This window comes from Bubalus bubalis, chromosome 8 (assembly GCF_019923935.1).
Source record: "Bubalus bubalis isolate 160015118507 breed Murrah chromosome 8, NDDB_SH_1, whole genome shotgun sequence".
NCBI classification, from domain to species: Eukaryota; Metazoa; Chordata; class Mammalia; order Artiodactyla; family Bovidae; genus Bubalus; species Bubalus bubalis.
In genome coordinates, this window is record NC_059164.1 from 11,491,763 (window position 1) to 11,507,585 (window position 15,823).

Sequence of the window (15,823 nt, forward strand, 5' to 3'; positions counted from 1 at the left end):
AAACAGATTTTTTTTTAACTACTATTTACCTATACACTAGAGCCAAGTGGAGCGATGCAATTAAAGTGTTCCAGGTCATCATAATAAATAAAAAGAGCCTTAAGGTATACTTGGATAATTTAATGAAACATTTACTTTTTCTAATTTACTCCTATATATTTCTATTTCTTTCTTTCTTCTGTTTAGTTTAATTCTAAATAAATTTTAAACAAATAAATTAGTCTATGTATAAGAACAGAAATAATATGTAAGACTGATGACAGAGCACTAATTAGAGACCTTTAAAAACCTTTATAATTTAATAAATTGTAATCAAATAGAAACTCACAGCCACCTTTACTTAATACAATTGAGAGTTTTTAGTCTATTTATCTATTTTCTCTGTCTTCAATATTCAACCATATCTATAAGACATGTTGTTGTTGACTATCCAATATCATGTCACGTTGCTTAAAGTTAAATTGCACAGTTTTCCTTGGCAAACTATTTATCTTCCCTCTGAGTCTCAATCTGTGTATTTTGGATGGCATGCCATCCTGATGCCTAGTCAATCAGAGCAAAAGATCCCCCAGGAGATTGGGTCAGAACCCATATGATCCAAATTGGTCCCATTACAGTGGATCCAAGGGTTTACATGGAAATTTCCAGAGGACGCTTTCTCCCATTTCCTCTGGACTTGAACACTGGAGAGGTTAGGCTTAGCCAGCCTGAGAATGAAGCCAACACACAGCATAGCTGAATGAAGAGAGATGGCAAAACCAGGTCCTAATGATAGTATTTTAAGTCCTGTATCAAACCCCTGGATTTTCTGTTACACGAGTCAACATATTCTTTTTCTTAAGCTATTTGGAATTATTTCTCCTTTTCCATGTTGTCAGAGAAGACCTACCTGACACAGAGACCAACTTAGTTGCTTTTACCCTATTATACCCTTTTTGTTTCTATTCTCTAACTCAGTGTGTTAGATATTTACTAATAACAAGAACACCATATTTTTTGACTAAAGCAAAACTTTTTCATACTTTGTGTCCCAAGAACTTGGCTGGATAAGTTGTGATGTCAACGTCCGTACACAGACGTCCCAGTTAAGGAGTTTGTCATTGAGTCGTGAGCCTGTTTTCAGCAATGGTGTCACATGCTATACTGTTACTCACAGACTGAAATTCAGATCTCAAATGTTCATTTAACATGCTTTCAAAATGAGTACGTTATAAAACCACTGAAATGAAACAGTATTGTGAGAAAGGATACCTGGCAGAAGTCAGGTGATACAATTAAAGGCCCTGGAAATTGCCAGATCTTTTTAATAGATCATCAAATTCTCAAAGTGGGGAAAGACTGCTACAAACAACACATGGTTATAAAGAACCACAGTCAGGCCTCCAAATAGTTATCTATTAAAATCTTTGGCTGACTTTCAAGAAAAGCTATTTAACTTCCAGAAATACTTAAGGCATTTAAAGATAAAAAGAAAACATGAACTTAATCAAATAGGAAATACAGACAAAATCCCAGTGCTCTTCCACATTATAGTGTCACTGTTTCAAGCCTAAACATACTAAAGAAGTCACTATGCCAGGAAGTGTGGTTTTCACATGGTGCTACATTTGAGTGCCCATTGAGAATGACTCAGAAAAGTCTTTTAAACTCCAAATACAAAGAAGCGTTATAACTCTATCTTTATGAAGGATAAGACACAAAATGCCATTGTTTATGTAAATTCATTAACAAAAAGGTACTAAATTTCATTTATAGATTTTGGTTCTAAGATGCAGACTAACACACAAAACCAGAGAATAAAGAAAAAGGAAGGAAGAGAGAGGAGAAGGAGGAGGAGGAAGAAGGGAGGAAAAAAGGGAGGGAGGGAAGAAGGAATGAAGACAGGAAGGAAGGAAGGAAGGGGAGAGAAAAGAAAGAAATTAATTTTTTTTAATTCAAATTATTTATTTTTTTAATTTGTTTTATTTTATAAGAAATTAATTCTTAACCAGAAAAGGAATTCTTGGTGGGCATGAACTTGTGGAAACAATGGAAACAGTGACAGACTTTATTTTCTTGGGCTTCAAAATCACTGCAAATGGTGACTGCAGCCATGAAATTAAAAGACGCCTGCTCCTTGGAAGAAAATCTATGACAAATATAGACAGCATATTAAAAAGCAGAGACATTACTTTACTGACAAAGGTCCATCTAGTCAAAGCTATGGTTTTTCCAGTAGTCATGTATGGATGTGAGAGTCGGACCATAAAGAAAGCTGAGTGCTGAAGAATTGATGCTGTTGAACTGTGGTGTTGTAGAAGACTCTTGAGAGTCCCATGGACAACAAGGAGATCAAACCAGTCCATCCTAAAGGAAATCAGTCCTGAATTTTCATTGGAAGAACTAATGCTGAAGCTGAAGCTCCTTGGCCACTTGAAGCTGAAGCTCCTTGGCCACCTGATGCAAAGAGCTAACTCATTAGAAAAGACCCTGATGCCGGGAAAGACTGAAGGCAGGAGGAAAAGGGGACGGCAGAGGATGGTTGGATGGAATCACTGACTCGATGGACATGAGTTTGAGCAAGCTCCGAGAGTTGGTGATGGACAGGGAAGCCTGGTGTGCTGTAGTCCATGGGGTCACAAAGAGTCAGACCCGACTGAGCGACTGAACTGATGAACTTGTGGGGTATTGCTAAAAGAAAGACCGGCAGTCATAGCAGTGAGCCACAATCACAAGAATAAGTATAAGAGGCAGCCATTGTGTGGGAAGCCATCACAACTGAAGTATTATAGGCAGGAAATCTTCAGGACCTTTATATCTGGTGCACGCCACAGCTGCTGAGCTAAGACGTCAAGACAGCCATCCTGAAAGAAAATACTGCCCTTGCTGTAGCCATGTTATGTGGTATTAGGAGAACTACATCATCACCACTGGAAGTCATTTTGGACACGCAGGCAACTGTCAGTACTTGGCACACATGCAGAAGAATTCTGTCACTGGAGATAAATATCCAAATAAGATTTACTAATCCCATGGCAACACCATGAAAGACTGTCATCAAGATCAGTCATTCAATTAACAACAAAGAACTTTGACTTAAGGAGATGAATTAACGGAAAGGTCTTCAAAGAATGTTTAATACTATAGGAGAGACAAAACAGGAAATTCAATAAAATATATAAAAACAAGAAAAAATGGTTATGAAGCAAACATAATAGTAATAAAATAATCAGTTAAAGGTCTGTCAAATGAAAAATGTACTCATTAATAAATTTCATTGTTGTTTAGTCGCTAAGTCATGCCCGACACTTTTGCGGCCCCATGGACTGTAGCCCACCAGGCTCCTCTGTCCATGGGATTTCCCAGACAAGAATCCTGGAGTGGGTTGCCATTTCCTTCTCCAGGGGATTTTCCTGACCCAGGGACTGAACCTGTCTCTGCTGCATTGGTAGGTGGATACTTTACCAATGACCCCTAGAGAAGCCATATACAACTTAATAAACAGACTGACTAACATACTGGATCTACTTCCAAGTAAGTTGGTAAACTGGAATATACTTCTGTGAGATTCCTCCAGGACATAATACGGAGGTAATGAGATGTAAACTCTCGAGAAAATTTTAAAAGACACAGAAAACAGATTAGAAGTTCTAATGTCTGACAATGAATCTTCCTAAGAGGAGAAGAAAGACAAAAAGGAAGAGCTATGGTTGGAGAAATAGAGACGAAGAATTTCTAAGAACTAAGTGACAGGATTCTTTTGTCCAAAGAGTTCATCACTGCTACCAGAAAAAAACAATTCAGAAAAATAAAAAAACAGGCCTAGAAACAAACATTTCAGACCATGAAGGTTTAAAAAGAAAAATCCTTTATTTCTCCTCTTCTTCCTCTACTTAATAGGTTCTTCCACTTTCTTTTTTTTTTTTTTGCAATTGTTTATAGACAATTTTGAAGTATAATAGTTTATTTTTGTTTGTTTGTTTGTTTTAAGGAGTACATTTTATTTGCATGTCTAGAAAATGCTTATTATGAAGTTCTTTGTGTGTGTGTGTGTGTGTGTGTGTGTGTGTTTAATTTTATTTTTAAACTTTACATAATTGTATTAGTTTTGCCAAATATCAAAATGAATCCGCCACAGGTATACATGTGTTCCCCATCCTGAACCCTCCTCCCTCCTCCCTCCCCATTCCATCCCTCTGGGTCGTCCCAGTGCACCAGCCCCAAGCATCCAGTATCGTACATCGAACCTGGACTGGCAACTCATTTCATACATGATATTTTACATGTTTCAATGCCATTCTCCCAAATCTTCCCACCCTCTCCCTCTCTCACAGAGTCCATAAGACTGTTCTATACATCAGTGTCTCTTTTGCTGTCTCGTACACAGGGTTATTGTTACCATCTTTCTAAATTCCATATATATGCGTTAGTATACTGTATTGGTGTTTTTCTTTCTGGCTTACTTCACTCTGTATAATAGGCTCCAGTTTCAGCCACCTCATTAGAACTGATTCAAATATATTCTTTTTAATGGCTGAGTAATACTCCATTGTGTATATGTACCACAGCTTTCTTATCCATTCATCTGCTGATGGACATCTAGGTTGCTTCCATGTCCTGGCTATTATAAACAGTGCTGCGATGAACATTGGGGTACACGTGTCTCTTTCCCTTCTGGTCTTCCACTTTCTGAAAGCACAGGAGGCAGTCGTGAGTCTGGAGCTGAGGAGGTGTTGGGCCATGCAGCAAGCAACCAATTCAAGGAGGTGGCGGTAGAGGCAAAGGCCAAGCAGACATGAGGTGGGGAGGATGGATAAGGGAGTGGGAAGGGCTGATGATGGAGCAAAGGCCAAACATATGGCTCCTGTGGTCAGGAGATCAGTTATATACAGAGAGACTGAGAAAAGAAGTAACTATACTAAAGACAATAGAGGAATTCCCTGGTGGGCCAGGGTTAGCACTTGTGCTTTTACTGCTGTGGGCCTGGGTTCAATCCCCGGGCAAGAAACTAAGATCCCACAAGCCATGTGGCAGGGCCTAAATAAATAAATAAACGACACTATAAAGATGACTAATGATACTGTGAGCCAGATTTTTCAGTGTTGGAGAAGTGAGTTACAAATAAGAAAAGGAGGATGACTAGAAAGAAGCTTGAGCTGTTAAATTGGAATTGGAGATACCAGTGTGAACTCATGTTTGAACATACTTTATACATTTCTCCGGATAGATATATAAATATACATAGATATGTATGTGTCATAATATGTGTATACATATGTCCATACGCACATATATATTTTGCACCTTCTTTGGAGACCATCTAGAAGCAATGACACTTTAGTAACTAACAATGAACATAAGTGAGTGCCCAGATATTAGTTTCAAAATTCCATCTTCCTCTAAAGGAACCTAAAATCCTTGGGGAAATAACTGATTTCAGGATGGAGGCAAGAAAAGTATAAGATAGATGGTCCTGGAATATCTTGGTGTGCCAGAATATAAGAAAGTACTTAAAGAATAACTGGGCAGGGTGTGGGCCAGTTACATAATGGGTAATATATCTGGTTACAGATTAGAAGAATAATTGGGCATGTTAAAAGGACATAAGAGCCAGCTTTCAAGAGGTTCATACTGGCCAAATTAAACAATTTGAGCATTAAAATAATGGTAGTAGTAGTGGTAATGTTTGTCAGTCAGTCGTGTCTGACTCTTTGCAACCCCATGGACTGTAGCCTGCCTGGCTCCTCTGTCCCTGAGATTTCCCAGGCAAGAATACTGGAGTGTGTAGCCATTCCCTTCTCCAGGGGATCTTCCTGACCCAAGGATCAAACCCAGGGATCAAACATGCGTCTCTTGTGTCTCCTGCATTGGCAGGCAGATTCTTTACCACTAGCACCACCTGGGAAATCCAAATAGGAATTGATTAAAACTCAGTGAATAAAACAGAAATCCCTGAGTTGATACATACATATACACATACATAAAAGGGGTGATAATTCTACTACTTTCTTAGTAGAATTCCTATTAACAAGTAGACCAAAGTGGGAAAAAGACAGAAATAGAAAATTACCATCCGGCAACAGCCATATGGTAGTTGATTCAGGTGGAAGTAGTCAATAGATGCTAAGGTTTCTGGGTTTGATGAAGAATGGCTATTGATATAATCCAATATCTCCCTCCAAAATAGCTATCAATTACAAAAAGGAAGCTGAAGCCTTCATAATGGAGAAGTAGAAGAAACCAATATGATCAGGGTCAACATCAAAAAGAAGTTAAAAACATGACTTTCATAGAAATTCAGAAAGATCACACGTCCAAGATTTATAAACTGCTTATTTGTAAGTAATCAAAAATGAAAAAAAATTGTTAATTTAGGAAAAAATATTACCTAGAACTTGGAAATAAGGCAGCACATCTTTTAATGTCATTAAAGAGCAAAGATCTACCCAACAATTACTTAAGGCAGAGTTCTGCAATTTTATCAGTAACGTACTGAAGAGCATATGTTCTTGATCTTGCAGCCACAGGGCGGCCATCACAGCCACTCAACCTTGTTGCTGCCACACGAAAGGAGCCACAGACATCCCCCATGTACGAATTAATGACTGAACTTGACTCATACTGCACTGGATTTGCCTGCAGGCTGTAGTTTACCAAGCCCTAATCGAGAGAAATATATGTAAAATAAGAGGAAATGGGCGGGCAGAGAAACAAGAATTATAATAATTTGAAAATTCATACAAGAGAGCAGAAATAATTCTAAACATATCAGTAATTATAATAAATATGAATGGATTAAATTATCCAAAACAGATTTAAACTATTCAAGCTCTGTTTAACAACAACAAAATGCCAGGCTAGTTGCAATCAAAAGAAACCTGAGAGTGTCTGATTAATAAAAGAATTGAAGGCAAAAGTCATTAAGAAATGAAGGAATGGCTTCATTCACATAAAAGCCATAAAATACATAGTCATCAAACAACATAAAATGTATCAGAATGAAAAGAAAAAACTCAGAACTGGAAAGATAAACTAATAGGCTTACAGAAATAGCAGGAACTTTTAAGATATGTATTTCAGATAGCAGAATAGATCAAGCAGATTCAAAATAAGTGTGGTGGACAATGTCGGAATGATATAACAACATTTGCTAATATATATAAGTATGTACCTGTGTGTCTACTTAGATATTTCTATACATACACAAACATATGTATATATAGAGAGAGATCAGTATATACATGAATACATACATGCACTCAGAAAATAAACACTTTTTTAATATAAGTAAGAAATTTATGATAAATAACCACATGCTACCCACAAGGGAAGTTTCAACAAATACAAACACAAAACCAAAAAAAATATTATGCACACCATGTTCACTGCCCCAGATACAATAAAATCAGGTATATATAACTAAAAGATAGTGAAAAAACAGTAAAAACACATGGAATAATAGTAAATTATTTTGGGGCTTTCAAAACTATCATTTGAAATTGATAACATCTTAAAATTGAAGAAATATAAGCCTACATTTTCTATTCAAAATTGCAAAATCCAGAAAGCTCTGAAAAGTCTGAGGTAAGTTTTTAATTTATTTGGCATCAAAACATAATCTGATCTGAAATTTTTAGTAGGAGAAGATATTCTGAAGTGACAAGAGACCATTTAAATACTTAATCCTATGGAGTGTGAATATTCATTTTTTGCCATTCATTGATGGCAAAAAAAAAAAAAATTTTCTGAGTAACCAGTGCTATCCCAGGACCCTCTGGAAGAAGTTACATAATAAATTTATATGAATTATGTTACCATTCTAAAAATCTAAGAATTTTTCAACTCCAAACAGATATCAAACTCAAGTGGTTTCTAAAGGGATTGTAGACTGGTACAGAATTTCTTCTATATTCTGAACCTAAGAGAAAGCATAATGAAGGGAGCTTGTCAGCTCCAATATCAATTTTTCTACCTCCTAAAAGCATCCTAATCAAATACTTTTCTGTGGCAAGACTCCAATTTATGACTATTATAATATACAAACTTAAACTTTTTAATTTTTTTCCTTTCATGCAGAGAATAATGGAATGCAAATATTTTTCCTTGCCTAGAGGCAAGGTTTGAATATTAAGAAAGAGAACTAATATTTTGCTTGCTAATGATTCAACCTCTAAAGGTAATGAGCCATCAAAGTTTACTGTCAGGAAAAAAACAAGAGAACTAAACAAGGAAAGAAAAACTGCCTGTAAGGAAAGTCCAAATAGAGAGGAACAGATTTGCCCCCCTCCACCCCTTATTCCTGACAAAAAGGAAGTTGGAAAGAGGTGAGGAAATGAGAGGGGGTAACAAAAGGAGCCCTGGGAAATTTGGAGCCCAAGAAGGGAGCTTGCAATCTGGGAAGAAACCAGTAGGTAGATCTAATTAAGAACCACTGCCAAGAGCACCAATCCAGTGCCCATATGGTGAATGCAAGCTGAATAAGCTGGAGCCTTCACTTGAGTAAGAATGTCACACAACTCCAGGTGATCCTCTCCTTAGCAACAAGAAAGGACTTTAGAACCCAGTGGTTCATCTACTGATTTTGAGCCTTGATGATGTCTTCTGGACTACAGGATTTTATTGTTTGAATAACCCAAAATCTTCCTCCTGATTATCATGTTTCAGACCCTCTTAAATTCAAGATGCATGCATGTGTGGTTAGTTGCTCAGTAGCGTCCAACTTTTTGTGACCCACGGACTGTAGCCTGCCAGATTCCTCTGTCCATGGAATTTCTCAGGCGAGAACACGGGAGTGGCTTGCCATTTCCTCCTCCAGGGATCTTCCTGACCCAACAATCGAATATACATCTCTTGCATCTCCTGCACGGGCAGGCAGAGTCTTTACCACTGAACCCCCTGGGAAAACCAACAATAGGAGAGATGAAATCCTGGACAACTAGGGTAGTATTAATGATGGGGAAATTACTCCTTGCATTTCTGGTGCCGATGAAGGGGTACAGAACTGAGAAAGATTTTATTTTGTAAGTGGCTTAAGAGATTCTTCAAATTCTGAATGATTTATAAATATATAATAATACATGTTCCTCTTTATTGGTAATTGTTATCAGAAGTGTGGGCAGTTTTAGTTACTAAACCAATCTTGGAAATAAAGAAACAAACCAGACTTTGAAATAAAGAGTACAACAAAAATCATATTAAAAATAATTGCAGTGTGTGTAACAGATTTAATGAGAAAATATTTCTCTATAGGTACTACTAAGGTACACAAACTAAAGCAACAACAAAACCCTGAGAAATCTTTGTAATCTTAAGGACATATTTCCTGCACTGAGTGGGTCAAGCCTGGGGAAAGAAACAAGCTCTTGTCTTTCATACTTTCATTGACCATCATTATACTCATTCAAATCTACCTAAATTCCATCCCCACATAAATTCAGTTTCCATTAAGAGTTTCCATAAATGACAAGCCCAAGGGAGCATTAGGTTAGATGATAATTTTCAAAAGAAGATCAAATGTCGTTCATACAAATGTAAAATTAACACATGTCAAAGATGTTACTTAACTCATTAATTAAATGAGGGACCCATTTCAATGGGTTCAAAAGGGGGATCACAAAGAATACATACTGCTGAATCTGTAATACTGAGATGAATTTGCAAAACTGGCTTTCCCACAGGAGGAAAATGTTTTCCTTCTATCAGAAAAATATTTTTACATGTCTACAGACAAGAATTATTTGCATTATGGTGCTACTGGTAAAGAACTCGCCTGCCAGTGCAGGAGACTTAAGAGATGCGGGTTCGATCCCTGGGTCAGGAAGATCCCCTGCAGGACGACATGGCAACCCACTCCAGTATTCTTGCCTGGAGAATCCCATGGACAGAGGAGCCTGGCGGGCTACAGTCCATGGAGTCACAAAGAGTCGGACACAACTAAAGCGACTTAGCACTCGTCCATTTTATACAACTTTGTACAAAGTTGTAAAACAGCTTAGTTAGAGACAAAGTTCCATATCCCTATAGGTTCAGATAATCTCCAAAGGCTCTAAAATTGAATTGAAAATATAGACAGTCACTCCTTTGTTTGTCTTGCAGTCGTAAATTTCCCCTTTACAAATATTATTGAAAACAATTGTTTAAATCTCACAGCTATTTCCATAATTCTCCAAGTAAAGCTGAAGGTTCTGTTTTAAAGGAAATGCTTATCACTTATGTGGATTATAATGAAATGTCAAGACTTTTGATAGTTGTCAAAGTATCAATGATAGTGAGTAGGCAGAAATAATCAGTTCTTGTTCTGACACTTAGTAGATAGAGTTTGCAAACACTTAGGCAAGGATAAAGAGAAAGATATTTTGTCAGTTGTTACTTTAAAAATAATATTCAGTAGAAGAGACATCTTGATAGTCATCAACAGCAATATCAATAAATATGTTTATATGTACTATAATATTTCTGGGTATAACTAAGATTAATAGAAGGAATTTGTTAATTCTCAAAAAAGGCTTCAGTTCAGTTAAGTTCAGTTGCTCAGTCGTGTCTAACTCTTTGTGACCCCATGGACTGTAGCAGGCCAGGCCTCCCTGTCCATCACCAACTTCCAGTTTACTCAAACTCATGTCCATTGATTCAGTGAGTTGATTCAGTGAGGCCATCCAACCATCTCATCCTCTGTCATCCCCTTCTTCTCCCACCTTCAATTTTTCCCAGCATCAGGGTCTTTTCCAAAAAGTCAGTTCTTTGCATCAGGTGTTCAAGTACTGGAGTTTCAGCTTCAACATCAGTCCTTCCAGTGCATGTTTAGGACTGATTTCCTTTAGGATGAACTGGTTGGATCACCTTGCAGTCCAAGAGACTCTCAAGAGTCTTCTCCAACACCACAGTTCAAAAGCATCAATTCTTTGGTGCCCAGCTTTCTTTAGAGTCCAACTCTCACATCCATACATGACTACTGGAAAAACCATAGTCTTGACTAGATGGACCTTTGTTGGAAAAGTAATGTCTCTGCTTTTGAATATGCTATCTAGGTTGGTCATAACTTTTCTTCCAAGGAGTAAGCGTCTTTTAATTTCATGGCTTGCAGTCACCATCTGCAGTGATTTTGGAGCCCAGAAAAATAAAGTCTGACACTGTTTACACTGTTTCCCCATCTATTTCCCATGATGTGATGGGACCAGATGCCATGATCTTAGTTTTCTGGATGTTGAGCCTTAAGCCAACTTTTTTACTCTCCTCTTTCACTTTCATCAAGAGGCTTTTTAGTTCTTCTTCACTTTCTGCCATAAGGGCGGTGTCATCTGCATAGCTGAGGTTATTGATATTTCTCCCGGCTATCTTGATTCCAGCTTGTGCTTCTTCCAGCTCAGTGTTTCTCATGATGTACTCTGCGTATAAGCTAAATAAGCAGGGTGACAATATACAGCCTTGACGTGCTCCTTTCCCGATTTGGAAACAGTCTGTTGTTCCATGTCCAGTTCTAACTGTTGCTTCCTGACCTGCATATAGGTTTCTCAAGAGGCAGGTCAGGTGGTCTGGTATTCCCATCTCTTTCTGAATTTTCCACAGTTTATTGTGATCCACACAGTCAAAGGCTTTGGCATAATCAATAAAGCAGAAATAGATGTTTTTCTGGAACTCTCTTGCTTTTTTGATGATCCAGCAGATGTTGGCAAGTTGATCTCTGGTTCCTCTGCCTTTTCTAAAACCAGCTTGAACATCTGGAAGTTCACAGTTCATGTACTGATGAAACCTGGCTTGGAGAATTTTGAGCATTACTTTACTAGTATGTGAGATGAGTGCAATTGTGCAATAGGTTGAGCATCTTTGGCACTGCCTTTTTTGGGGATTGGAATGAAAACTGACCTTTTCCAGTCCTGTGACCACTGCTGCGTTTTCCACATTTCCTGGCATACTGAGTGCAGCACTTTCACAGCATCATCTTTTAGGATTTGAACTAGCTCAACTGGAATTCCATCACCTCCACTAGCTTTGTTTATAGTGATGCTTCCTAAGGCTCACTTGACCTCACATTCCAGGATGTCTGGCTCTAGGTGAGTGATCACACCATCGTGATTATTTGGGTCGTGAAGATCTTTTTTGTATAGTTCTTCTGGGTACTCTTGCCACCTCTTCTTAATATCTTTTGCTTCTGTTAGGTCCATACCATTTCTGTCCTTTATTGAGCCCATCTTTGCATGAAATGTTCCCTTGGTATCTCTAATTTTCTTGAAGAGATCTCTAGTCTTTCCCCATTCTGTTGTTTTCCTCTATTTCTTTGCACTGGTCACTGAGGAAGGCTTTCTTATCTCTCCTTGCTGTTCTTTGGAACTCTGCATTCAAATGGGTATATCTTTCTTTTTCTCCTTTGCCTTTAGCTTCTCTTCTTTTCACAGCTATCTATAAGGCCTCCTCAGACAGCCATTTTGCTGTTTTGCATTTCTTTTTCTTGGGGATGGTCTTGATCCCTCTCTCCTGTACAATGTCATGAACCTCCATCCATAGTTCATCAGGCACTCTATCAGATCAAATCAAATCAAATCAAAAAAGGGGTTACTGAGAGAATATTTAGCAAGTTGCTCAAAGTTTTTTAGCGACATTTTAAAGAGACTTGGGCCACTCAAATTGTTTATTTTTGAAATATGTTTTACAGTCTAAAACAACAAAAATACAGTGAATTAAATGCTAAGGATAGCTGACACATTAAGTATGGATCAAAATATTGGTACAACAGGTTTTCTTTAACACATTATACATCACGTATGTTGAGGTCTCATATATAGCCCAAAGAAAGCCAGCCTGCTTTTATGAATTTTGAGTCATCATGTCCCTGTGTAAATGTTATAGCACTGACATAATTTTAGGGCGCTCTCCTTACAGTTTAAAGCCAAGCCTTCCAATCACAGATAAAACCCACAAATTATAACACCAAGAACGTATCTTATTTTCTAAAAAGTATTACTTGCTGACACAACGGAACTATACTATAGTAAAAAATAGGAATTCTCCTTGTATATTTCTTAAAAGAAAGCTGGGAAGACTCTGCTTCCAGTTAATACAGCAAAGTTAAATATCAGAGTAATTCTGTTGTCAAAATTAATTATAAAATGCATGACACAATAGCTTGACACATTAGCGAATACTGACAGCAGGGAGAACGTGAGAAGCAGCGGTCCTGGAGAGAAGGCAAGCACGCGGAGATGAGCCTCTCTGCTCTGTGATCTTCCTCAAGACACCCGCAGATCTGCCACGGAGAGAAACAGAGGCTAAACACAAAGACAAACCTGGCTGCAACATTCTCACTGGGCTGAAGAGACAGGATTCAGAGTTGAGGGCATCCAACAGGGTAGACTGGAGAAGGAAATGGCAGCCCCTCCCATATTCTTGCCTGGAAGATCCCATGGACAGATGAGCCTGGTGGCCTAAATTCCATGGTGTCGCAGAAGAGTTAGACATGGCTTAGCGGCTAAACAATAGGGTAGACTTGAAGAAAATGAGAAAACACATAAAAAGTGTACCTGAAATTCTGCATGCAATTTCCCTGCAAAGGGTTTTCCATCTTTGAAACCACATATGCACAGAGCAAGACTCACAGAAACCTAGCCAAAAATAGTAGTATGACAGCGAAGCAAAGACCCTGGCAGTATGGTAGTGCTGAGGACGTGTAGGTTATCATTCAGGGCTCAGAAAGTAGAGGTGACACAGGAAACACCCTCATGACTGAGACCACTGAAAAGCTATCCCTTAGAAGGAAGGACTTTGTCCTAAGAATGAAGGCAATTTAGAATAAGACCAATGCCATCAGAGTACAGAATCCGTTTTCCACTAGATCAAGGTGATCTGCCATGGCGCTCTTCCTGTCAAATGAAATTAAACTATCTTGGGGAAAGACACCATCACCTATGATCTCTATGATTTTTCATTCAGAATATCAATACTTCATCAAATATTACTAGAGAAAATAAGAAATTGGAACATATAGCAAAAAAAAAAAAGGAAAAATTAGAGAACAGATATAGAACTAAAGATGATTCAGCTGTTGGAGTTATCATTAGATTTTAAAATAACAATGCTTAATGTATTCTTTATAACAGAGAGAAGGGTGGAAATTTTATAAGAAAACAGGGATCTACTAAAAAGAATCAAGTATAAATTGTATGAATGAAAACTGATAATAATTGAAATCAAGAATCCAATATACATATGTTTAATAGCAGAAAAGGCAAAGATTAGAAAACCGAAAGAGAATAACTAGGAAACATACATGAGAAAAGGCAGAGAGAATATTCAACAGGGACAGTTCAAAGGGAAAAGAACAGTCTTTTTTTTTTTTTTTTTAATTTTTAAACTTTACATAATTGTATTAGTTTTGCCAAATATCAAAATGAATCCGCCACAGGCATACATGTGTTCCCCACCCTGAACCCTCCTCCCTCCTTCCTCCCCATATGCACATGCAACAGAATAAAGCTGAACCACATACAAAATGAACTCAAAATAGGTTATATCCATAAATGTAAAGCTAAAGTCATAAAACATCTCCAGGACTCTAGCTTTAGCAATGGTTTCTTAGATATGCCGCCAAAAGCACAAGTGACAAAAATTTAAAAATGCATAAATTGGATTTCAATAAATTAAAACATCTGCACGTCAAAGGACATCACCAAGAAAATGAAAAAAAAAAAACCCTTAAATAATGGGAGAAAATATCAGCAAATTATGTATTTGATAAGAGATACAAACAGAATATAAAAAGAACTATAAGAATGAAGTACATATCTATGCTCATATAGATAAAGCTTGAAAATATTTTGCTAAGTGAGAGAAGCCACACAAAGGTGATAGTTTTGTGATTCTATTTTTATGAAATGTCCAAAATATGCAAATTTATAGAGACAAAAAGGAGATTATCAGTTGCCAAGGGCAGGGAGAAAATGGAATATGAATTGATAACAGGTACAAGGTTTCTTCAGGGATGATGAAATTAGACAGCATTTACGACTGTATAAATATAAATTAGACATTATATTTCAGTTCAGTTCAGTTGCTCAGTCATGTTCGACTCTTTGCAACCCCATGGACTGCAGCACGCGAGGCTTCCCTGTCCATCACCAACTCCCAGAGTTTACTCAAACTCATGTCCATTGAGTCAGGGATGAAATCCAACCATCTCATCCTCTGTGGTCCCCTTCTCCTCCTGCCTTCAATCTTTCCCAGCATCAGGGTCTTTTCAAATGAGTCAGTTCTTCGCATCAGGTGGCCAAAGTATTGGAGGTTCAGCTTCAACATCAGTCCTTCCAATGAAAATTCAGGACTGAGCTCCTTTAGGATGGACTGGCTGGATCTCCTTGCAGTCCAAGGGACTCTCAAGAGTCTTCTCCAACACCACAGTTCAAAAGCATCAATTCTTTGGTGCTCAGCTTTCTTTATAGTCCAATTCTCACATCCATACATGACTGCTGGAAAAACCATAGCCTTGCCTAGAGGGACCTTTGTTGGCAAAGTAATTTGACAAATAAAGACAGAATATTTAGAGTGCTACAAATATAACAAAAAATAATGAATTGGAAATCTTTAAAAGGATGCATTTATGCTCTGTAAATTATTAATATGAATCAAGCTGTTATAAACTAAAATTCAAAAACAAGACTGAGAGAATTCAATGTAAGTATATGCTAAAAGACATACTAGCAAGGGTTTTTCCGTTAGGAAAATGATGAAGCTGTAAATCTTGTGATATAGGAATTAAGGAAAAGGATCAAAAGTTTAGAATGTAAGTAAATCTAAATTAATATTAGTTGATTTTTTAAAGTGACTTATGGGATTTAAAATATATGGAAACTAAGAT

The 15,823-nt window shown here is 37.5% G+C and overlaps 1 long non-coding RNA gene across 1 annotated transcript in view; it reads right to left on the reverse strand.

The window, feature by feature from the left end:
- Nucleotides 1–12,595: 12,595 nt before the first annotated feature.
- The window catches only part of LOC123334645, a 37,996-nt gene continuing 34,768 nt past the window's right edge, over nucleotides 12,596–15,823 (reverse strand). The window contains exon 3 of the long non-coding RNA XR_006552632.2: nucleotides 12,596–13,219. This is a non-coding gene — a long non-coding RNA (uncharacterized LOC123334645). The remainder of the gene's footprint in view (nucleotides 13,220–15,823) is intronic.